This window comes from Epinephelus moara, chromosome 19, assembly GCF_006386435.1.
Source record: "Epinephelus moara isolate mb chromosome 19, YSFRI_EMoa_1.0, whole genome shotgun sequence".
Lineage (NCBI taxonomy): Eukaryota > Metazoa > Chordata > Actinopteri > Perciformes > Serranidae > Epinephelus > Epinephelus moara.
In genome coordinates this window covers 24,428,527-24,454,309 of record NC_065524.1, presented here as the reverse complement: position 1 = coordinate 24,454,309, position 25,783 = coordinate 24,428,527, and the positions used below count along the sequence as shown (strand labels likewise).

The window sequence follows — 25,783 nt, the reverse complement described above, 5'->3', positions numbered from 1 at the left end:
GCAATGAATATTGCGGAGGGCGTGGCTCATCACATAAAGGTGTATAACATCTCAAGGGTTTCACTGATCACCACGCAACTTTGTAGGCATATGACCACACTCATACACACTCAGAAAACAAAATTGAGCACAATTTAATTTGTAAGGTTAAAAATTGTCCAAAAAATGTGTGTATTATAAGAGCCATTTGAAATTGTCAGTAACATTTTTTCCGTCACTGCTTATCCTGTTGGGGGTCATGGGGGCATTGGGCGAGAGGCAGGACATCGCAGGGCTGACACATTGAGACGGACAACCATTCACACTCACAAGCGGTTTAGAGTCACTAATTAACCTGCATGTCTTTGGACTGTGGGAGGAAGCCGGAGTACCTGGAGAAAACCCACGCTTACCGGGGGAGAACATGCAGGCTCCCCACAGAGGGGCTCCCCCACCCCTGGGTTTGAACCCCACACCCAGGTTTTGAACCTGGGGTGAAGGGTTCAATCCCGGGGTTAGGGGTTCAAACCCAGCCCTCTAAGTGTGAGGTGACAATGCAAACCACTGCTCCACCATGCTGCCCATTTTTCAATTACAGTATTTTAAATGGCGCTAAAATGTGCTGTGTTTTCCACTGTGTGTTATTAACACTGCACACTGCACATTATTTTACAAAACGCAACAAACACCACACTAAGTAAAAGTTAACAAAATAATATTTATCAAAAACATTTTTTCTTTAGAAAACGTGCCTGATTACTACAATAACATTTTGATTGACGAATGCAAATGCATAAAATAATTCTAATTTTAAATTGGTTAAGAAGAAGAAGATGTACTTTACAAATCCCTGAGGGGAATTTTTTTTCACTCTGTTGTCATATACACACACAGGCCTAAAATACACACACATGCACAAACAGGACCTATACATGCGTTAAGAGTGAGGGGGCTGCCTCGGACAGGCACCCTGAGCAGATGGGGGTTTAGTGCCTTGCTCAGGGGCACCTTGGCAGGAGCCAGGAGGCAAGCTGGCAGGTGTCCCGCTGCCAGTTCACGCTCCATGCTTGGTCAGTGTGAGCCAACAACCCCCCAATTCCCAAGTCTCTATGGACTGAGTCACTGTGGCCCCTGGTTTAACCAACTACTAACTCTGGTGCCAACGAGTGAGGGTAGCATCGTTTAATAGACAACTGATTGTTCACACCCCTGTGTGTATATATATATATTTATTACTTCTCATTATGCATACAATTTCCACAATCCCATTTACATTATATTTTATTTATTTCGCAATTACTGTACACAATCCATCACAAACATATATTATTTATGTTATATTTTATCCCCATATTTCACCCTATGCAATATTTTATGCCTTAGATTCTCATTTTTTCGACTTTCTTTTTATAAATATTTAATGAGCACTGTTAAACTGAGCCTTACATCTAAGATTTCCATTGCCAACACTTCTCTGTAATTATTGTGCATACGACAATAGATAACTTGAAACTGTAATATCTAGCGGCAGGTCCAATATGTTCAGTATGTGCTAAGTGAGAGAAGAACCTCAACTGCTGAAGAGGGTACACATTGTACTGTTGGGTAAATGAGCGAATGACCTCAGAGAGTATATGTGAGTATCTTTAGAGAATAATAACAGCATTGAGGTTCAAAACCACTGCTGCTTTTAAAAGAAACAACAAATTATACTGATTGTTGTGAACCAAGGGTGGTTGTGTGCGAACCCGAGCACCACCATTAGGCCGGGCCAAGCTGTGAAGGGTTGGCGATAAGGGCTCTAAGCCAGTGAGTGCACTCTTAACAAGAAGCACAGGGGCACCATTGACTGTGCTGCTGTGTCTTTTCAAATCATAGGCTACTCACCACAATTAGAGGTGTAACCAAGAGCAGGGAAGTGAGAGACTGACGTACATGCAAATACCACGAAAGATAAACATGCAAATGTAAAAATGAGACAAATAGCACACCGTTTATGTTGGCATTACTCATCAGAATTCAAACAAGCGATTAGACAAACAGAGAAATGGAGATAACACACATATCTGAAATTGCACTACAGAGAGCAACAGGAATCACTAATGACTGTTAGACAAACAAGGCTTGCAAAATTGGCATCTCGTTTGCTGTGACTGACATGTCTGAAATGATGTCCGGATATTTTGCTGCAAAAGTTAAAGCCACAATCGTTCTCTCTCTTTCCAGCGCCTCATGCTGATGTGTGCAGAGCTTCAGGAGAACTACATTGCCCGCGGGATAAAAGGGTTTCATTGGATAAGCGAAGAAAATGCAGAAACAGGGACAGAGAGAAGAAGACAGACAGAATGGCGTTGGTAGATAGAATTCCAGTGGGACAGAGCGGGGGGGAAAAAAATCTTCTCCGTTTCCATGGCTGCCATGGTAACACTGTTGCCAGAGTGCAGCAAGAAATGTGGTGGTAAAATGGTGATGGCGGCAGGGTAGCCCCTCCACTCAGCTGTTTGAAGTCACGCTTGTCTTTGTTTGTATTTTTTGCCTGTAACCCGGACAGTGTGGCTTATTTTAGTTGGATGAAGGCATCCGGATTTGTCTGTGCTTTTGTGTGTCAGTGTGCGTGTGAGAGGTCCCAGTGTGTGTGTGTGTGCGTGCGTTTGGACTGAGGGCCCCTGCTGCTGTTGTTGTTCTGACTCTCAGTTGGAGCGCAGGTGTGAGCCCGGAGCTAGAGGCTCTTCTGGGGCTCTAGATGGCTTGAAAGGTTAAATCACCCAGAGAGAAGCAACTTCAGACAGCAGCAATATACAGTCAGTCAGACGACAGGCCTGCAGGTGTAGCTTTAAACAACTGCTTCTCATGTTTTATGCTAATGGTCTGCTGTGACAGTATGGACAGGCTAATAATGTGAACAAAAATTTCGCTCTGGGGGAATGTCTCTGTGCTGAAGAATTATTTTGGTCTCCTTCTACCTGTACTGCACACAGTTAATTGCTATAGGAGTTACACTTCAGTATCAGTGAAGGAACATGGCTCAGGAAATGTTGCGGAGCTGCTTCTCTTAGCATTTCAGTGAATCAGGTGTTAATGGTCGAGAATCTTACACTCCATTTACACCCAGTGTGTCTCAGGGAGATTGAAGAGCAGTCTGCTATTTAAAAAGCTAAATGTAAATGCATCAAAGAAGAACTCACGATATGCTGAAAGCTCTTAAACTTCTAGCTAGATGTTGAAAACGTGTAAATGCATTCGCCTGTACAGTAAACGCTCTGTGGAACTCGCCCTAAGTGGGGGATATTCAACTTACTTTGCAAGGGGGCCACGTTTGCATATGACAGGAGGCCACGACCCACTTAATAAACAAACAATAATATTTATCAGTATACATAATAAATTAATTGGCTGTTTTCAACCTTCATTTGCTGTTCACAGGCCTTGACCTCTGTCGGGGGTCCAGGGAATCCCCCCCGGCACTTTTTTAAATGAAGCTCAACTTTGATGCATTTTTTTATGTATTATTGGGAACATTTTTATATTAAAAGTAAACAAAATATTTCCAGTGTGAGTCAGTTTATTTTTATCATGAATTAAAGTAGCTGGTGGGCCACTCGACACCATATTGTGGGCCATATGGCCGGAGGCAGGGGTGGGCGATATGGCCCTAAAATAACGGCATATATTTTAGAATATTTTTATAATAACGATATGCTTGACGATATGACACATAAGTAGACAAACAAACAAAAAAAATTGATTTAAGAAAATAGAATTACAACAAAATAAGTGATTTAGTTTTACAGTTTGCCTTCAAATATTCAGTAAAAACTGAACAAAAATGATCTCATTTCTTTAGTTTGTGAACAACAACAGTAACTCAGAGTGAGATTCAGATTCTGTATACAATATTAATAGTTCAACAAAATAAACAGCTCCCAAATACAAAAAATGTATCTTGGGATCTATATATATATAAATCAACAGGTGATTTCCTTCTTTTAGCAAAATCCTAAATGATTGAGTTGTTTTTTTCCACCTGGACCTTTATGCTCTGCCATTTCTCCTCTAATCATCACACTGTAACCTGTGACAGGCTGTTATGATACCACAACTATCGCACATTCACATATGTAGTTTTTTGCTGAGCTGCGAGCAATACTTAAGTTTACATTACCAAAGGTTTATGACAAAATCACTTGATGACACCGACTCCCGTGTGCGTGCTGCGAGAGAGCAGAGGGAGAGATGCTGTGCTGCTGCCAGAGGAGCCACTGAATGAGTTCCCTCTGAGCGGAAACTCGCTAAAAGAGTCTGAGAAGTCGGGGGCTGTTCATAAAACATTCAGGACGCCACAGTTTATTCCACACTACTGAAGCTGCTCCTCTTTTTGGAACCACCGCGGAGTCTGTAATAATTTCACTTTCAGCCATGCTTGTTGTTGCCGTGGGTAACAGTATGACGTCAATATGTCAACAAGTCAAAATATTGCGAGTTTCACGGTATGAATTTTTCATATGACATTATAAAGTATACCGCTATTGTTGTGAGCAAGATGATATGGCACACCACTAGCCGTATGGCCATAAGTTATGTATCACTGCTTTAGGGTCTGTCCCCTGTGTTGCTGGCAGCTAAAGTTATGCTGACATTAGGCATCATTCTCCCCATCACTTGAGACAAAGGCTTTGTTCAGACTTCCAGCGCAAATCTGTTTGGCACATCAAGATAAGATTGACTGACTGATTGATTGATTGATTGATTGTGACATTTCAAATTGGATCCAAACCACATTTGGATGTGGTTTGAAATGCAATTTCAATCAGATTTTTACAGATGCATCTCAGTCCAGACGCTCTGGACACTCAATGGATTCCAAAGTGTCTTTTGTGTCACTTTCAACATGATACACGATGACGACATGAAATCCAGAGTGAAGGAAGGAAGTGCGAAGCAGAATCCATGCCGCTATCAGCAGAGCACTGTGAAGTTCTGCAGCACGACTTGACTGCACGATGGACCATCTTTTCCATGCTTCCTCCTTGGAAAGCTGTATCAACACTGTAGCTATGTAGCTACTAATGCCTACATTGTTACCACAGCAAGCTATGCAGATAGGTTGATGACGTCTGGACACACAAATCTGATCAAATCACTTGCAAACAACAGTGTGGACAGTCTGTCTGATAGATCTGATTTGAGAAACAAATCTGATTTGCCTGCAGTCTGAACGTAACCGAAGAAACAAGAAGACAAACTTTAATCCTGCTTGTTATTCTAAATACAATTCACCTATCTATGCTTATGTGTAAGTTAATGAATAGTTAATAGTGCTAGCTGTAACTGCTAACAGCTAATGGTTGTAACTAACCTGCTGAAGTGCATTAGATATTCGTCCTCTGGTGTTTGTGGCAGTTATTAAACAGTTTCAGGTGCATCACCACCTCCCTCTGACTTGGAGTAGGGCTTACCCGGATTTGCAAGCAGATTTGTGTGAAAAGATGGATTACAATCAGATTTGTGATCAGGCCAATGGAGGAGCATATATGTGACTAAGTGTAAATGGAAGTGCCTAAAAACTCATCTGGATTTGATCTACACGACAAGTGAAATGACAAGTGTAAATGAGGTCTCACACACGGACGGTGATCACTGGAAGATGTTGCTTGGGAGGAACATGAAAGTTAATCCTCCGCAGATGAAACTGGAGCATGTATGACTCACACCTTCGGCTGTTTTTATGGACTTATTGATCTGATGAGCTTGATGATCTATTTATGGAAGAGGAATTCTGAAACGAGCCGTTTCTCACACGGTGTGGAAAATCTTGCCTTGAGAATCAGAGTCAAAGAGTGAGGAACAAGAAGGTTGATACAGATTTAAAGGTGGAGTTTAGTTTGGTTTTCCCAGTGCAGAGATCAGGTGAGGTCCAGCAGTCTAGGACACACACCGTGTACAGCCATTTATAGCCAAAATGCCGTACTTACTAAAGCTGAGCAAACATGAAAGAGAAGGTGCGACTGACCTTTCATCCAAGAGGGACTGATTACTGTTTTTTAAATTGGATGGGAAAGAAAATACATAGCAGCAGAGCACACTATATGGCTGGCAACAAGTGCAAGGGCCGGGTTACAAGAGTAGAATACAGTGCTTAATACATATGGATCACTGTTTTTATTTATGGAATGCTAATATTAGCTTGTTTAGCAGTTTATACGTGCAACCTTGACCACAATATTTCCTGCCCTACCTGCTTTCATCATGTAAATTTTATTTTGCCAATTCTGGTCTCACTGCAGCATGAGGCAGACACTGACTGAGTAGCAATGAAGTTTCTGTTTGCTGACCTCCATCCTCCCAAAACCAATCTTAATTTCATGCGCCATGAGAAGTGGATGATAGTGAAAACGCTGTGATATTCTTTATCATTTATACACTATAATTCTTCTGCCCTCATTATATGTTAAGGTGCTTACCTTTGCAACGAGCTAAACACACCTCTAATAGAGGTTGAAGACGAGATGGCCTTCAAGTCATTTGAATTTTTCAATATCTAACGACTACAATATTTCCTTAGCCTTAAAGGTGGGGTCTATGTTATTGAGAAAGACTGTTGATACTTGACGTTAACATACAAACATATACACTCCGCCCATCAGTGCTCCTTCAGAAGCTACTGTTATATCTCCCATGTTACTTATATTTCTTTCTATTTCCCCAATAAGACAGAGTGCTTTTTGCAGCCTGCTGTGTCTCTTTTTTAATTCCTGTCCTTTAGTTTAACGACTGTTTTGCTGTGAAGTAAACTCACTGATGTGTTCTGTAAAATCTGCATAAAAATGGAAAAGCAAAAGGCACTTGCTCCGGCTCTGATTGAGGTTAAGAGGCTGTTTCCAAACAGTGTAATGAACACGGAAATGGAGATCAATGTGGGTACGTGAGACAGGAGACACAGGGAGGACCAATAGCTGGTCCAGGAGTTTCCCCAGGATGATGGTCGAGATGGTGACACTTTGACAACCTGCTGTTAATGGTCTGGACTGAACAAGGTTGGTAAATCATTAGAAAGTCAAAGTCAAAGTCCATTTATTTGTCTCCCTTGGGAGAAATTTGGATTGGAGACAGGGTACTGCTGCTTTAAACAGCTCGAAACATACAAACAAAAATACATAAAGGACAGTAAAACATTCAGCATCTAAAAAAAACAAAAAAAAAAACATACTGGTAACCAGATAGGGACCAATGTGCAAAAAGATATTTGCTCATCTGAGCTATTTGCTCATCTGAGCTGTGCAATTTGCCATGCCTTCTCGTTGAAGTTAAAGTGCTGGTACACATAGAAAGTAGAAAGTAGTTAAGGCTATTTGTTCAGATTTGTCTTGCAGCCTGACTTGTAGGGTGGCGATGAAAGTGAGCTAATGTTAGCTCAATACACGCCATGTACCCTGCCATTTGTTGCCATCACCACTATAGAGGGCTCGCCTCTCAATTCATCTGATTGGATAATGGGAAAAAAACACAATGACGCCGTGGCTTTTCCAGCTAGAGTTGAAGTTTTTTAAACTCAAGGTGTTCAGGGCGCTCCAGCAAATTCAGGAGGTGCATAGGTGCATGCAACACAGAAGTAGTGAGCAAAATACTTCACTCTCATTGAACACAATTACAAAAAAACATAAACACACCCCGGCTGCGAAAACGGGGCCTTCAGAGCCGTACACATAGCGTGTCTCTGGGTGCTACTCGTGCCTTTTCTGTAAGAGCTTTCAAGAGTGCAGTGGCAGGTTGCATCTGAGGTTGCTAAGCAACCGTAACAAGCACCATATCATAGCCTATTTACCTGGAATACTGAGTGCAGAGCTGATCTTCTTCCCGGCGCTGTTTGTCTGCAGGCCTATTGTCCATGGGACAGATATATAAGCTCTGGCAGCTCTGCACTAAAATGACAAACTTCTCCATATTTACCACAGACTGATATTTTCGGAAGACAGGAAAAGATGTCTATCGGCTTTATTGGTTGGTCCTTGTCACATGACATGCGGTGCCCACTGCTGCGTTCTAAAGGTTGAATTCTGTTTATCTCAGGGCGCAACGGCATTGCTCTGGTGTCTACATTACAAACAATAAATTTGAGGGTGCAAAAAAAAAAAAGTGGCATGTGTCCGGCCCATTACAGAGCCAGGGCTGTGCATAAACACAAGTGCACACATGCACAGAACGGACAACTAGCGGATAGTCATGGGACATTTGCTAAATTGGATAATAAGTGTATTTGATTAGAATCGCAGCCTGCACCTTTAACCAAGTGCTTTGAGTGCCTATACGTAGCCATAAAATACTTTATAATGATCTCTTTGCTACAGGCAGATAAAGTATTTTAAGAGCAGATATTGCAGAGAAAACAAATTAATTATGTTGTAAGCCAGTGTTTTCCTCTTGTGTTCAGTATAATTTTACAGATGCGTTCATGGAAAATGTGTCCCTCGTTATGTTGATAAAAACACAATACAGGCAGCATTACGTGCCCCTTGAAACACATTTGCAGCCACAAATTTGTAATATATAGACAAAATGTAATTTTAGAGAGAGGGCATTGCATAAAAAGAAACAAAGTGTCACCAGAGAAAGAACAAACAAAGCTACAGGAAATGAAGTACATACTGTATAATGTTCCAACAAGGGCATTTAAATGGTTGATAAAAGATATCTGTCAATATTTGCCTGGTCACAGATCTGACTAAACAGCGGGTGTACCAATGTTAAACTGCTTGGGACTGTGCTAGTATTGGTTGCTATTAGCAACAGACTGTTAAACGGAGACTAACTGCTGATGGCAGAATAATAAGACTTTATGTGTGCTGTCCACAAGGTTGGAGGAAGTGTGCAAAGGATTAAGACTAATATTCAGGACACAAAGACTAATATGTGCTCATTGAGTTGTAACTCTTTAATTTATATGTCATAATATTCAAAACTTGGCAGAATTGTTTGTCTACACAGGAGCCGTGCAAAGAGAGAGACATTTGTAATCCCTGGGCCACTCATCGGTGTGATTAATGTTTGCATGGCTATGCATCTTTTCCTCCTATAATGAACAGTTTCTCGACAGATCTCACAGAAACAGAGCTGAATGCAGGACTCCTGCAGAGAAAAAAGGCTTCTTGTCACAATAATTGCCGTCTCATAAAAGAGAAGAAGAAAAAAAAAGAACAAGATTGGCATACACACATATGCAACGTGTGTGCGCAGTCATGCTGGCATGTAGTCACTCGCTCAAACACAGTCACAGAAACATGTATTCATCACATCCTGGCAAAGCAGTCGGGGGGAATTATCACTCCGGCTTCGCACGGTATTTTCGGGTGCAGAGATTTGATGTTTTTGCCTCGACGAGTTGCAAAACATCAGCTTTGACTGACAGAAGGCCTGATGAAATTCAACAATGACACAACAAGTTATTTCTTCTTGTCGTCAGAGGTGAAAAACAAAAATACTCATACTCTTTTTTTTGTAGTAATAGTAGTGTACACACTATTCTCATCCAGCAGGGTATTATCTTGAGATATTACGAGACTAAACCTGGCTGACAATGTGTGACATTTTGTGTTCTGGGGATATTTGACTGCCTGACGATTGCGGTTCTGATTTCAGAGTGCAGTTTGAGTCCACAGAAGCAGCTGTACAGAGAAATGTGTCACCTGATACAACCTGTACAAGGGCCCTAAAAATAACCTACCTGCTGATAAATTGCAAACACACTTCATTTCCTCCCTTTGATTTTCTACAGCCGGGCAGAGTGAAATTTATCAGGTTATTCTGACTGATTTCCTCCGTGGTGAATAGTTTCTGGTTGATTGTATGTAATGACGAGGACAACAAACAATTAAAATGAGAAAACAATTTATGCTTAAAGGTGTTTTTTTTTAAATTGGTGATCAGATGCTGGGAAATATGCAAATATGGTTTTCCTTATCTCTCCTACAAAGGAGCGGTTGTCCTCACCATTGACGTCATGAGCTCAGGTAGCAGCACTTCAGTCATGACACCATGAAATGAAGTCTGAGCAGAAAAGAAGAATTCCGTTTAATGAAAAATGTTTTGAATAAAAGACAGGAGCCTGTTGAAAATTGATTGGGATGATTAAGAGCCTTGAAAAAGAACAATATATTAACAGAGTTTGCTTTATTTTCCCAAGATAAAACCCACTGTTCTTTGGTTCCTATTCATATTTTGTCTTTTCTCGTCTACCATTCATTAACTCCTCCTCACAGAGATATTTCACCTTTCTTCTTGGCCTGTGACCTGCATCCTCAAATCACTATTTTAGACGCCTCGATACATGAAATGAAAATGCATTTATTTTACCAAGGTTTGCCGTCACTCATTTATTCCCATGATCAAAATATAGCGTACGCCTGTTTCTCCCATCCATTAGTGATGTAAGATCTGCTCACTCTGCACCATGTGTAACACTCGCCATCAGTGATGTATGCCAGTACTACTTAAGTCCATTAATCATGAGTCATAAGATTGGATTGCACTTCTCTTTGTACTGTAAAACATATTCCCACAGATGTACCGTGCTCTCCTTACTTCCTTTATATATTCCAAATAAACTGTATTCTCTGTTGAGCACAGACCCCCCCTATGCTTTGTTTAAATCTATATTTGACACCTTAAAGCAACCTTTACTATTAAAAGAGCCATTATTGTCCAAAAAAAGAAAAAAAATCTGTCAGGAGTCGCTAAACATATTTGAATAAAGGTAACAGCCTCTTAAGTCTAATTTAGTCCATCAATATTATGAAGAGGTCTAAATAAGCAGTCATTAATATGATTTACTACATGGTGGCTACACTACAGTGGGCTATTTATAATTATTTAGTGGTGGTGACAGCAAATAAATCTGTCCACACACTATTTAATCCCTTGCTTTCCCCCAAGACTTTTCCTTTTTTGGAGACTCCAGGCTCGCCACTGCTGCTAAAGTTCAGCAAGATTTAGAGGAAAAGGCCCCAGCTCCGGGACCAAGATGTATGATACATTATTCAGCTGATGACCTGTTGAAACATTATTCAATCTGATGTATAGGCGACACATTTTTACAGTTGTAGAATGCAATTATCACTTTCGGCCTACAACGATGACGAATGAAAATCTGAATGTTGAAAAAATTGGCAGCCAATGGAGAGGACAAATATATTTTATCTCTTATTTGTGGTGCTGTTTATTAATCTAGATTGTTTTGGTGTGAGCATAGACTGTAAAAACAATGTAGCCACTGTGATGCCACCCATGGATTTTTGGACTTTTGAAGCCCTGAGTATGGCATTTTGGTTGTTGCCATCTTTGTTTTTTGGAGCCAGAGGTGACCATGCTTGGGCGAGAAGCCAGTGCTGTGGAGGAGCAAGAGGTGGATCTGAGTGAGAAGCCAAGAACACCATCGACAGAAAGTCTGTCACTCAAAGTGGCCAGCCTTAATAAAATGTAAATGGGTGAGTTAACCCCGTACAGTTGTCATAAAGAGGGAAATAAGCTATAGAGACCAAAACTGTTTTTTGTACCAGGCTGTAAACCACTTTAACATGGGGGTCTATGGGGACTAACTGGCTCTGGAGCCAACCTCAAGTGGCCATTCAAACTGGCAACAACAACTTCTGTGTTGGCTTCATTTTTCAGCCCTGAAGGCTGCTGTTTGGGTGTGAGTTCCCGAATGTTGGAGATTGGCCGTGGAGATGTCTGCCTTCTCTCGGAATATAATGGAATGAAATAGCACTTGGCTTGTGGTGCTCAAAGCACTTAAAAAAATACCTTAAAAAAACTCAACAGCAATGTCTCTTCCCAGACATCGTGACCTGTTTACTCAAGATAATCCACAGACCTTGTTGTGAGCAGTTAGCTCAGGTAGGAACTATTTTATTTTTGGGATTTTTGCCTTTATCGTCGGACAGCTGGAGACTGACAGGAAAGGGGACAGAGAGGAGGGGGTTGACATGCAGAGAAGGGGCCACAGGTATGGAATCAAACCTGGACACTGCAAGGATTCACCCTACAACAGTGGTTCCCAACTGTTCCAGCCGTAGGGTCCAGCTTTCTCCTGAGTCATTAATTCAAGGTCCCACAGTTTATTACATTCAATGTTGTAATTGTGTTTGGCCATATCGTTGAGCTTGTTTGCTGTCTCTGTCAAGTGGCTGTCCATTAGTCACTCACTCTACAGCAGGAAAGAGCACTTCAAAACAAAAGCTCTGTACTGGAAATGTACTGCACATAAAAATAAAGTGTGTTTTTTTCCCCCCAAACTTGACACGATTGCGAGTCACTAGCGGTCCATTCAGAATGGGCCCATGACTCACTTTTGGACCGCCACCCAACAATTGGGAATTACTGCTCTACCAGGGGAGCTAGAGTAATGGTAGATGGTAAATGGACCTGCATTTGTATAGCGCCTTTCTAGTCATCCAACCACTCGAAGCACTTTTTACACTACGAGTCACATTCACCCAATCACACACATTCATACACTGGCTACCATCGGGGTGCCATGTACTGCTCAGTTTTTAACATACTCACACACCAATGGAAGCAGCAATTTGGGGTTCAGTATCTTGCACAAGGATACTTCGACATGCAGACTGGAGGACTCTGGGATTGAAGCGCTGATCCTCTGATTGGTGGACAACCCGCTCTACCTCTGAGCCACAGCCGCCCCTAGAGGTCACCCTGGAACTATTTTTTTTCTAACAAACTTCATCCGGCCGATCGTATCACAGTGCAGAAGGAAGCATTTAGTTCCATAGTATTCAAGAGAAGGCAGACATCTCTATGAACGATATCTCCAACACTCTGCAACTCACACCAAAACAATCTAGACTGATAAATAGCACTACAAGTAAAAGTTAAAATGTGTACTTTTGGTTTTGGGTTGAACTGTCCCTTTAAGTGAGAACTTCAAGTGACAACACTGTTTTTAAAATAGCTTTAGCTAATGGCGCATGCAAATGATCTTTGTGGACGATCAGTCATGGCGGGTGACATTGTCACGACAACTAACACATCCCTCTAAGAGACGCTGCTCTTTGAATGACTTTGGTAGATGCTATCAGAGAGTATGACGAGGTCAGCTTAATTTGACTTTTAAATAATAGTGCTTCTTATTCATAAGATTGACAGTGTTTACTTGTTTGCTCCAGAATATGAGTCATGTAAGCAAATCTGCAATCACAGAGCAGACTTTGCTAACTCCGCTCTCCTTTTGGAATAATGGGACACTTATTTAATCTGACCAAACTCCAGTTTTCTAAATGTGTGCATGTTTATGATGAACTTCCAAACAAGATCGGCCATAATTGATGAGTAAAGGTCGTGAGTGAGGTTTGTTAATGTTACAGAGATGAGTGGTAAATGTTGTTTTTATCTTCCCTGAGGCAGAGAAAGCGAAAAGCACGCTTTTAAGAATACTGCTATTCAATCAGCCTCTGACAGGAAGTTTCCGACTGAAATTTAACAAGCCGTCTTTGCTTAGTGTTAGATTTATGCATTTAAATATTATGACTCCCACACGTCTAGGTGTCTTTTCATTTTTATAGTGGACAATGTTGAACATAGATGGTTTTTATATTAAAGTCTTTATATACCACTGAAATAGAAAAACCAAATATAACCGCAATGAAATCTATTATTCCCCAGTAACAAGAGATGGGTTGTCCTCCGTGCTCTGAACAGCATAGCGTGGGTGAGCATGGTGGGTGGATGGCGGGTGGCATGATGTTCAGCTCAATATTTCTCAAGCAGCTGCTGCTCCAAGTCCATGGAGTCCTGTCTCCCACATGGGCCGAACATTGGCAGATCTGGCAGCTGGAGAGTGCATCTGATTAAGCCAGCCTTTTTTCTATGCTGGAATTCACTGAGATGTGAAAGCTGTGATAGTAGCACACGCTGGCACCCTCACTTAGGACACGCAATGCTCCAGGTAACAACAAATCATGTCAATCAAAAGGTGCAGGAATCGTACGCTGCATTTCAATATGTGTTCTTCAATATTTACACTTTCCATTTTAAGGTGAAAAAGTGCAGTACACAATAGGCCTTTACCATCCCCTACACATGCTCCCTATCCACCTGCACTTTGTTTCCGTGTTAACATGGAGTGCCAGCCACATTAAGTTCCATCCCAAACCAACTAGTGAGGAAAGGAAGTGGGTTATAAAAGCCCCTACAACTAAGTTCCGCATGACGACCCTAACACACATCAACCTTCCCAAATTAAGATAGACATTCTAACACACATCAACCTTCCCAAATTAAGATAGACATTTAATATTGTCATACAAATGTTAACATATCAAATGCTGCATTGTATTCAGGATCAAATATACACCTCTCTAGTCTCTATAAAATGGTAGCCGTGTTTATTTTATGGTAAAGTGTAACAGGAACTACTTTAAAAATAAGCAAAACATCAGAGTGAAAAATGAGAGGATGTTTGCAAAAGTTAAAGACAAGAAATATCACCAGTGACTCTCAGCAGCACAAATTAAATAAATGTGATACAGATACATATGAGGAACATAAAATGGGAGTAATTTCACTTTCTCCATGGTTACCATATATAACAACAGTTCCTTTTTCTGCCGCAGAGAGGGAAGTTTGTCCCGAAACTTGCCACTGTGTGTTGTGTCTCGATGTAGGGAGCTTCATTCAGCTGTGAACGTGACTACAAACGTAGTGACACTCCAAGACAGGGTGGGAGTGGGTAGGGTTCGGTTTTAGAAAGGCCCTGTAACCCCGTTTCCACCAAACACTTTCGGTATGGTACCTTTTGGAACCAAAAGTAACCCTCAGACATGGTACCTAGACCCTAGCGTTTCCACTGCAAACAGTACTCTTTCATGTGGGTGGGGTTGTTCTCACTCACTGCTCCGTCCAGTACTCACTGTATTTCCTCTTTTATCAGTCTGCACCTTGCATTTAGTCCTTCTCAGGCAAGCTCGGGGGTTTAGTGTTGCCGGAGCCCACTGCAACAACGCTTTGCGGTGCTATTTTATATGCAGTTCACATAACCTGGTCGAAATTGACATATATAAACACTTGAAGATCCACTCATTACTAAAAGTGTATGTCATATCAAAACTAAGGTAATGCTCAAAGTTGTCACAGCGATTTAAAGTGTGTTGATGGATTCACGTCGTCAACATCGTTCACGAAGTAAATGTTCCACCTTAAGAGTCGCCGGCAGTCAGCCCAGTGAATTAAGCTCTATGTCTCAGACTGCAGCTGCTGCAAGAGGCAGCAAAACATCTTTTAATCTTATAGTTACAGTCTACTAATGAAACTTCCCACAGTATGAACAGTGGTTACATGAGCCTCAAAACCAGCCACAGCTCAGCCCTGAGCAGAGTGACCGTCCGCTATTGACCAATCAACAGACTGCAGTGTTCACAGCTCCACCTTTTAGTACCAGATCTGTGTGCTAGGTACCTCAACAGAGGGGGGACCAAAAATGGGAATAGTATGGAACGGTTCCATTGGTACCATCCACAACTTTTTACAGTGGAAACGGGAAAAAAAGCGTACCGAACCGTACCATATTGCTTGGTGGTACAAGTACCTTGATGGTGCTTTCACAGCAATGGTTGACATCTTGGCCACATAGTGGAAGGGGGGGGACCACCAAACTTGTGAAAATGGTGGCTGAGGAAGCTGCAGCAGTTGCAGTCGCTCCAGTGAATAAGCAACTGGCAAGCTGGCAGATAATTTGGCAGGTGACATTTGTGTTCTAATGTTAGCTGTAATGCTCCATCCAGTTGCAGTCTGTCATTAAAAAGAAGAAGAAAAAGAATGTTGTCATATCCTGTAAGTGCACAACAGCTGTGTTTGATTAGAGACACCATCCTGTAGAGATTCAGGCATTATGCAAGTAAGTACATTTAGTACACAGTGTACTATGTGGATATGTACTAACAGAGTATCCCCAGCGTAAGTCACTTGGATCAGTGTATCTGTATTTCCCTCACTGTCCTATGTTCCCTAAGGCCTCAATAATAATAGTAATTAGATCCACAATTATGAAGAGAATCCCTCTAATGTTTTCTTTTTTCTTTGGGCTGCGTGACACTGTCTGGCGTAAATGACCTGTCCTGCTTTCTCACGCTCTAAAGAGCTCATCCAGATGCAATCAGACTTGGCTGATATTATTAATGACTTAGGGGGAAAGGAGATTACACTCTTCCACCCTGCAGCCCTGACAGCATCGCTCTCTTAACGCCTTCCAAAACAAGACATGGGGAAGGCCTCGAAGGAGTAGACCTCACGTAACTATGTGATTTTAGTGTCTATGTGACTCTGTCTGTGTGTGTGTGTGTGTGTGTCTCAGAGTCGGTGAGAAGAGGATGGTTGATTTCCTCATTTTCTTAGACATTACACGAAAGGAAAGAGGAGAAAATGTTAATGGCAGAAATTAAGTTGCAGGATGATGCAAATCACAGATCTGACAGTGAGAAAAGTTTTTAGAGTGATGGTGAAAACCAATCCAAATGCCCTCAAACCCAAACATTAAAACAATATTCCAGGGTGAGAATTCTTATGGTGGGTGCTCCCGCTAATTAGTTCGGAGACACTGCTCCTTTTCTCAGAGCTGTGTAACCCCAGGTTAATCATCTACAAGTGCTAAAAAGATAATTCACAGTTGAGCAGGTCCTAATAACCAACATGGCACCAACGACACACGTTGATTAATATTTCCAGGGTTTTCCAACATAATTTCTTTGCAACCAAATTGCCAGATTAAATGTTGGCATTGTGTGTTTCTGCAAACCACAGATATGTGACATTTATTATGTAGCGAATATGTTGAAACTTTATGTTTCTTCATGTCACGCTCTGGTTAACATGTGGTTATGTTGCTTTATGCGGCACAAAATCCCCTGGATATGGAAAAAGATCATGTTGTAGCTTAAAATTTCCAGTTTTTGTGGCACAATCAAGGCTTGAATTTCTGCCAGTGTCTGGTTTGTTGGTCTGGAACAGTGGTCTGCAGCTGTCTCGCCTAAGAGTCACACCATTCCCCATCCTCTCCACCTTACAATGACAAAGTCAGCTCATACACATATAATCAGAATTACCTTGCTTTTGAAACATTGATATGATTCATATGAAACATACAAATGTAATGTATCCATCATGCGCAGAAGTGCACAATACCAAAATTTTCTTCTGGCAACTGGGCTGTTCTTTGCCCTGTGACAGTTGATGTTTTGGCATTGTTTATTTCTGAACCACAGATACGTTACATTTGCATGTTATTGTGTAGCCAAGTGGATGGCGCTGTGGTATGTGTGGTTAGGTTGAGGCACAAAAAACACTTGTTTATGGTTAGGAGAGGATCATTTTTGCTTAAAATACCCGGTTTTGGGGGCACAATCCTGGCAGGAATAGCAGTGATGTCAACAACCACTATTGTGGCACTATCCCCGCCGACAAGTCTCTACAAAACACCAATATTTGAAGCCTAAAAAAGTGCTGAAAAACCACCCGCAGATTGTTACAAGAGACCCTTTGGAGCCTTAAGCCACTGGAAACAGTAGGGGTGGGCCTGTCCCTAAAATAATATCACAATATTTCAGACAATTTTTTGCGATAACGATATTCTTGACAATATGACAAATTAGTTAATAAGTGATATAGTTTTACATGTCAACCTAGCAGCCTGCCTTAAAATATTCTGTAAAAACTTAACAAAAATGATCTCATTTCTTTAATTTGTGAACAACAACAGTAACTCTGAGTGAGATTCAGATTCTGTATACAATATTAATAGATCAACGAAATAGAATCTACCACAAATTACACATTTAAACAGCTCCCTAATACAAAAAAATTTACCCTGGGATCTATATATATGAATCAGCAGCTGATTTCCTTCTTACTTGAGAGAGGAGAAGGAGACACTGTGCTGCTGTCAGAGGAGCCGCTGAATGAGTTCCCTCTGAGCAGTATCTCGCTAAAAGAGTCTGAGAAGTCCGGGGCTGTTCATAAAACATTCAGGACGCCAGGGTTTATTCCACACTACTGAAGCTGCTCCTCTTTTTGGAACCACTACAGAGTCTGAAATACTGTTGCTTTCAGCCATGCGTGTTGTTACCGTGGGTAACAGTATGACGTCAATATGTCAACAAGTCGAAATATTGCGAGTACCACTATATGAATTTCAATTTTTCATATCACATTAAAAGTTATTATCGTGAATGACATGATATGGCACACCCCTAGTCTGCAGCCTGGCAAGCGTCTCTCCTAGGTGACTTGCATCCACAGCCCCCTCCACCTCCTGATGGCAAAGTCAGCTCAAATACTATGTCACTTTAGAAACACTGATATGATGCGTATAAAACTTGCAAATGTAATGTATTCAGTTTGGAAAAATGCACAATAACAACATTTTTTCTGGCGACGGGGCTGCTTAAAAGTGGGAGAGGAGGATGAACAGAAATCATAACTTAAGGCTTTGCTGTGAACAGCATACCGCATTGTGTCAAAACACACATCATGGTCTGTCATGGTCTTATTATAGCAGGGTTCTTTTTCTCTTCTAGAAAATGTATGCAGACACGGCAGTAGGCAGATAATAAACGCAGATTTCCCTCCATCAATCAGGCAGATGAATGTGGAGAGAGGGGGATCTTATTGTAGAGCTTATATTCTGTCTAATAATGTACACACAGTGATGTACGCTGAGCAGTCTATGACTCTGTGTTAATACTATGCTCCTAACAAATATATTTCTTGTCGTCAGAGTGCACAAGTTTGCCTGCACACTCCACTGCCTTAAACTCTGCTCTAATCTTTATTTAAGTACCACTTTCATGTGGCCCTGTGGTAATTTTGGAAAGGAATGTAGATTTTCTGCAGTGCAAATGGCAGATGCTTTATACTTCAGCTGAATCATCGCGGGCCAGACGTACACTGTTTTGAGGCATTTTAAAACCCCATTAAAACATATGGCACTCTCAACAAAAATCAAGATTACAGTCACAGAAACAAACAAAGTTGTGATGTTTCCAAGCCCCCACGCTCTCCGCATGTCAACTGTCATGAGCAGAATACAGAGAAGAAATGATGTTTCACTCATCCTATATTTATAGCATTTAATGAGCCAAAATTAGATTACAAGAACAAACACACGTGGAGCATTTGCATAACGCCCCAGGCTGAAATTCAGTTACAATGATTATGACTGAGCCAAATGAATGAGTGATGCCTTGCCCTGCACTCTATCATGTGGCGACATTCATATGTATATTATCTGTCAGTGTTCCTCAGTCGTATACACAGATCTTCTCTTTTGGGGCCTGACATGTCAAAGCAGATGGTTGTCCAGTTTTTGCATCATTAACAATCAACACTATCGATCTATTGTTGCAAATAATTGGGAGAAACTAAAGTACGAGGGATGAGAATCACTGCTCCAAGGGGAGGGAAGGAAAGGAGGAGCATGAGCACATGATAATGATGACACGCTCGGCTGTGGGCAGTGTGGCTATGAATAGCCATCCTTTACTCTGTCTGAGGTGGGATTACATTCAAGTTAGAGGAGCTTTCAGGGGCAAAGAGAAAATAGGTGTTAAACAGTAGTTGGCAGGGTGTGTATTAAGGTCACAGTGATTTTAATCAAGGGAGCAAAATTTATAAATTCATGTCAATTACACACTTCACATGCACACATAAAAAGCAGTCATTGTTAAAAGGAACTATCATAATGTGATTTTAGGTGCCATAAACAATAAAGCGAAACACACATCTGCTGCATATTAAATGCATCAAAGCACCTGCACCCACTAAGCCCACACACCGGCGGGTTGATGTACGTCAAGAGGCCACTTTGGCAGCGTCAATGGGAGTACATTTTTCACAAAAGCAGCAATTTTATCACATTTGCTCCCCAAATTGGCACATCCAGGCAACTGAATCAAAACTACCTCTGTCTTGATTACAGCATATGTGCTACAAGCATCAACTGACACGCACAAAATACCTTAACGCTCCTCAACTCAGTCTGTTTCTGGAAAGAGACTGGATGCATAAATGTAAGTTAAAGTTTTTGCCACCATATCTTCTGTGAAACTAAAACTGATACGACTAAATTTGACAAATGCTTAATATAAGATTCACCAACCTAAGGCCCCGACACACCAAAGACTGACATCAAAGAAGGCTGACTGCTGTGTTGCCTCATATCTCATGTGTCTCGACCAAAAAGTTGCACTTTGCACTGCAAAATCTACAGCCAACAGCTAACTAGCTTGCATGTTCAGTGCCTGCCTGAGAAAACCTCTTCATGCCTGCAGGTGGCGGTAGTCTGTATTCGTCATTCTACTACTACAAGGCTGTAAGGACGCTAGTTATCCAGTTAGCACATTAACAACACAACCCGATGTTGAAAGGACAAAGGATGTGCTAGCAAACAATAACACAAACAACATACATTTCTGCTAAAGGGCTAAAACATTGTTTAACCCATATAACAAGTTTGTTTCAATCTAGCGGCCCTTTGACTTTAGCCATTTATTTGCTTTCTTCGCTTCTGTTTCTCTTCTGGTGCGCTGAGCTGAATTGCCGGTTAGAGATTTCATTCACCGACAGACTCTACCATCTACGACGCAAATTCAACATGCCTGAGTTAGCCGAAATAAAGCTGACAAGAGCTGAATAGCGCCAAAAGGCCGGACACGCTGCGAGAACTAGGGCAACAGATGCTCACGGACAGCCCAACACTGACCGATGACCAACTGTTGGTTTAATGTGTCAGGGCCTTAATGCAGGATTTACACTTCTGCTTCGAAGTTCAAGGCTCTGCGTTGACAGAGAGCCTACGCTGAACCCTTCATCATAGCCTAGCATAGCATCTCCCTAGAAATGTAACTAGCTACATGTTGCAGCGATGCAAACCTCCTGTCTCTGTTTTTGTAAGGTTAAACCAGTTCCCTAAGTTGAAACAAAGCTCTTATTTACTTGAATTTCACAGATAAGAAACAACAAATTGTGAAGACAATAAAGCCTCCACAGTCTTGTGTGTGATTTATCCGTAGGCTACAGCTTAGGCTCTGTATGGATCTGAGGCACAAGTATAAATCCCACTTAAGACTAGAACACAATATTCATTATGTGAAGAGGGCATGACGAAAGCATATAAATTACAACATGGTGCAACACCAGTACAACACAATCTGGAGCAACTGGCCTTTACTCATGCTCCATACACATTTTCCCAAAGGTCGTACTTATTGTCAGACCTCTATTGGATTGCATTTAATTGCATTACATTAATGTGTTCTTGTTTTTTTGTCTACCCCCTCTATATACATTATACACTTGCATGTACAGTCCATTGCATAACTGTTAGAGCCCCAATTATCATCCCACTGGAGCAACACACTGCCCAATTCCTCAAAACCTTTCACAGACAACATCCTTGCATCTCTCCAGCACTGCCTGGGGTGTTATGTGGATCCACAAAGCTGTGAAGCTAATGGTCGGCAACCCATGAGCATTAAGACATTCATCTGCGAACTCACAGGATAACTAGCTCCCTGAGTCTCACCGCAATTTAGACAAGGCTCCGAATAATACGTTTACCTACTGCGGTGCGCTGCAGGCTCCCTACATATCTTATTTCCCAGTGCCCCACACTCCCACACGCCACAACACTCCATTGCACACAGCATAGTGACGTCTAACCTCCCACTCATGTTGCTCTGGGGTCAAATTAGAAGGCTACTCTAATAATTTCTCTCTGGACCTATCTCCACATACTGGGTTTGTTAGGCTCTCAGTCTGCCTCGGAGTAATTTGTCCACATCACTACTACAGCAGTAACCTTTCCGATTAAGTAAGACATAACGAGATTCAGATATGGTGTTATTTCTTTGAAAAAGTGCCCTCGGAAAGCTTGAAAAAGGAGAAAAAATAAAATATTGTGAACATGTTTGTCTGCTATCAGTGTTCCAATCCACAATGTATAGATTTACATTTTTACTTCAAATGACTGATTACTGTTCATTTGTGCGTGCCTATGTATATGTGCAGCATGTGTGCATCTATCTACGACATCCTCGTGTGTATCAGATATCTGTGTGTGTCTGTACAGGATGTCTGCATATCTGTGTATCCACACATCTGTGTCTGTATACATTCCTACGTCCTGCTGTGTGTTTTGGGGTTCCCACTCCAAGAAAGTGTCTGTAACTAAAAACAGCGTCAGGCTGCGTAATGAGGGCATTTCTCCTGTGGTTTGGCCCTATTTTAAAGTGCTGCCAAACTCTTGGTCTGCAGAGAAAGATTGTGGTGTCTGCAGGGGTGCGTTCACCCACTTATATGTCCATAATTACCTGGAATATGTGAGTTTGTGTGCTAGCACAGGTGTTCATTTTTGTGTGTGTTATCTCAGACAGTACTTCAAGTCTTTTCAAGAGGTTGGCGGTAAGATGGTGTCCATGGTTTGGTTTAGGCAACAAAACGTCTTGGTTATGATTAGGAAAAGATATTGAATTTAACTTAAGCAACACCCAGCTCTGAGTGGCACAAATGCTGCAACCGAGGTTGTCGTTGGTCGGTTTTAAACCCTTGTCTCCTGGGTCAAAGCAGTTTTGTGTCACTGAAAAAAACAACCGGCTTTGAGTAGCACAAACGCCACTTTCGAGGTTGTTGTTGTCGGTGTGTTTCAAACATCGGTCTTCTGGGTCAAAGCAGTGGCGTGTCATTAAAATACCAACCAGCTTTGAGTGGCACAAAAATGCCACAGCCAAGGTTTTTGTTGGTTAGTTTTGAAAGCTTGTTTCCTGGGTCAAAGCAGTATTGTGTCACTAAACAAAACAACCGGCTTTGAGTGGCAAAATGCCACTTTCGAGGTTGTTGTTGTCGGTGTGTTTCAGACACTGGTCTTCTGGGTCAAAGCAGTGGTGTATCGCTAAACAAATCAACCAGCGTTGAATGGCACAAACGCCAAAATCAATACTCTTGTTGGTTGGTTTCAAACACTGGTCTCCTGGGTAAAAGCACTGGTGTATTGCTAACAAAAACTCACCCAGCTTTGAGTGGCACACAAGCCAAACCAATATCATTGTTTGTTGGTTTTTTGTTGGTTTCAAACACTGGTCTCATGAGTCAAAGCAGCGGTGTGTCGCTAAAAAAAACAAATGGATTTGAGTGGCACAAATGCCACAGCCGAGGTTGTTGTTGGTTGGTTTCAAACACTGGTCTCCTGGATCGAAGTCCAGTGTTTTCTTGGAACCTTCCACCTCCACTCCCACTCACCCTGAGCAGACTTTCACACTCTTTAAACTATGTCCATTGCTCTAAGCATGTAGTAACGATGTGGATGAATGGAAATCCCCTCTCTGTACAAAAATGTCCTCACTCTCACGAGGTAAACCTCGGTACTTAAAAGGATAGAATCAAAAGTCAGTGTGCTTTGTGTGTAAGTGACTGGGCATCACATTTATTAACTGTAGTAGTTTCAGATACACACTACCAGGGAATGCCCATTAAACAGCAGGCCCAGGCCTATGACACACTGATTGGCCATCAGCTGCAGGGGTGCTGCTCTGTAACTAAGCCTGCACTATGACTTCACTGCTGAGAACACCAAACGAAAAATAATTTTCCCATGATCAATAAATACCACACAGTTATTAACAAAAGTGGATTTTATCTTTAACTCTGTGAAGAAGTGTCACACTGGGAGGATGAGATAGAATAAAAAGCTCTTGCAACAGACACACACACGCTCAGACAAAATACCAAGTAGACTGACTCTTATCTGATGAATTTTCTTCTAATATTAATACATGTCCCTGTGGCCACAGCCTTCCTTGGGGATCTCCGGATTTGTTTTGGGGTCAGACTGAAGATTTTCTCTATCTTCTTTTTATTACTCCTCACAGTCTACTGTAAAACTGCACAACTGAAGTCATGAAGTCGGGATGAGAGCATTTCTTGCAAAAGATAATGATACTGGGAGAAACCCTAAAGTCATTTTGAAATAATTACCATAAACAGCTATTAGCAAAGCACTGAATTCAGGAAGTCACCATATGGTGTGGCTCAGCAAGATGAAATATGGGGTTCTGGCATGTTTTCTTATAAAGTTTCTGCCTCAGCGACCCGATTTCTTCTAGAAAATGGGGATGAATGTGGATATATAATGTCATTCAGGTGTGGGTTAGAGGTCCATCGCGATAATGAAAACCCACATAGCCTGGCTCCAACACAGTCGGCTCTTCGCAACAGAGATCTGTCGAGGTGAAACATATTCTGATCAAAAGTGACTACAGAGCACCTCAGAGAAAGAGCTGTTGAAGCTCAAAACACTGAAAATGGCAAGAAAAGGAATTTCAAAAGATCCAGGCCTCCATCAATCACCAGCCAGGCATAAAAATGGGGAAAAAATGGAAGAGATTGAGCACCGTTTCTGATCTTTGAAGGACTGGGTATTCTGCAAGGATTGCTTCAAGAGGACTGTACATTATTCAAGAAGGTGTCAAGGAGATGTGGCATAACAGCAACGTATTTTAGGCATCGCTTGCACTGACTACATTCAATTAGAGATGTTCCAATACCATTTTTCCCTCCCAATACCGATTCCTTTGCCTTAACTTGCATATTGGCTGATACTGAGTGCCGATCCAATGCCATTATGTTATGTATACTACTGTATATTACTAACCCTTATATGGATGTTAAATAATTGCTATCAATGTATGGCATGGCTCAGGTTAAACCCTTTGTAAAACATGAACAAATAAATACCAAGAATGAATGCCATAGAACTTTCTTTATTATCTAGTCTGACATTTTGCTTACAACGAACGTTACATTTTCTTCAACGCTCTTAAACAGTAGTTGCCAGTGGCCACAACTTGTTGTTTGTGCTGCTGTTTTAAAGCAGCAAATATTTGATTTCTGGGAAAGCTGCTGTTTTATTGGGGTGTGAAACTACTTCAGAATTTATCCATAAATTACATGGTATTGGATCAGTGCATAAATTTGTGTTCTCGCCGAAACCAGATGCAGCATTTTAGGCAGTATCTGAGGCATTTATGATACTGGTTTCGGTATCAAACAACTTTAAATTCTATGTATCTATCCACAATAAGAAAAACACTTAACATTAGTTTGTCATGGTGAAGAGGGAGCAAAGCTTTTGATTGACTGGTCCATCTATGTCCCAACCCTCACCTATGGTCATGAGCTCTGGGTAGTGACCGAAAGAATGAGATTGTGGATATAAGCAGCTGAAATGAGTTTCCTCCGTGGAGTGGCTGGGCTCAGCCTTAGAGATAGGGTGAGGAGCTCAGACATCTGGAGGGAGCTCAGAGTAGAGCTACTGCTCCTTTGCGTCGAAAGGGGTCAGTTGAAGTGGTTCGGGCATCTGATCAGGATGCCTCCTTGGCGCCTCCTGTTAGAGGTGTTCCAGGCACATCAAACTGGTAGGAAGCCCCGGGGCAGACCCAGAACATGCTGTACGGATTACATATCTCATCTGGCCTGGGAACGCCTCAAGGTCCCTCAGGAGGAGCTGGAAAGTGTTGCTGGGGAGAGGGACGTCTGGGATGCTTTGCTCGGCCTGCTGCCCAGAGGGACGTCTGGGATGCTTTGCTCGGCCTGCTGCCCCCGCGACCTGGCCCCGGATAAGCGGACGAAAATGGATGGATGGATAAATTTGTCCATGGAAAGAAACTTCAGAGGAAATTGCTTTTCTCCAAAGTATTGCTGCTCTTTTAATGTTTGCATCACATTATCTGGACGCTCAATGGAACAATAAATC

The 25,783-nt window shown here is 41.7% G+C and overlaps 1 protein-coding gene and 1 long non-coding RNA gene across 3 annotated transcripts in view; one reads left to right on the top strand and one right to left on the bottom strand.

Moving 5' to 3' along the window:
* LOC126406366 (cGMP-dependent protein kinase 1) overlaps positions 1-25,783 on the top strand; it is a 146,452-nt gene that overhangs the window by 66,739 nt on the left and 53,930 nt on the right. The window lies entirely within an intron of this gene.
* Positions 1-25,783, bottom strand: part of LOC126406369 (uncharacterized) — a 202,746-nt gene that overhangs the window by 129,912 nt on the left and 47,051 nt on the right. The window lies entirely within an intron of this gene.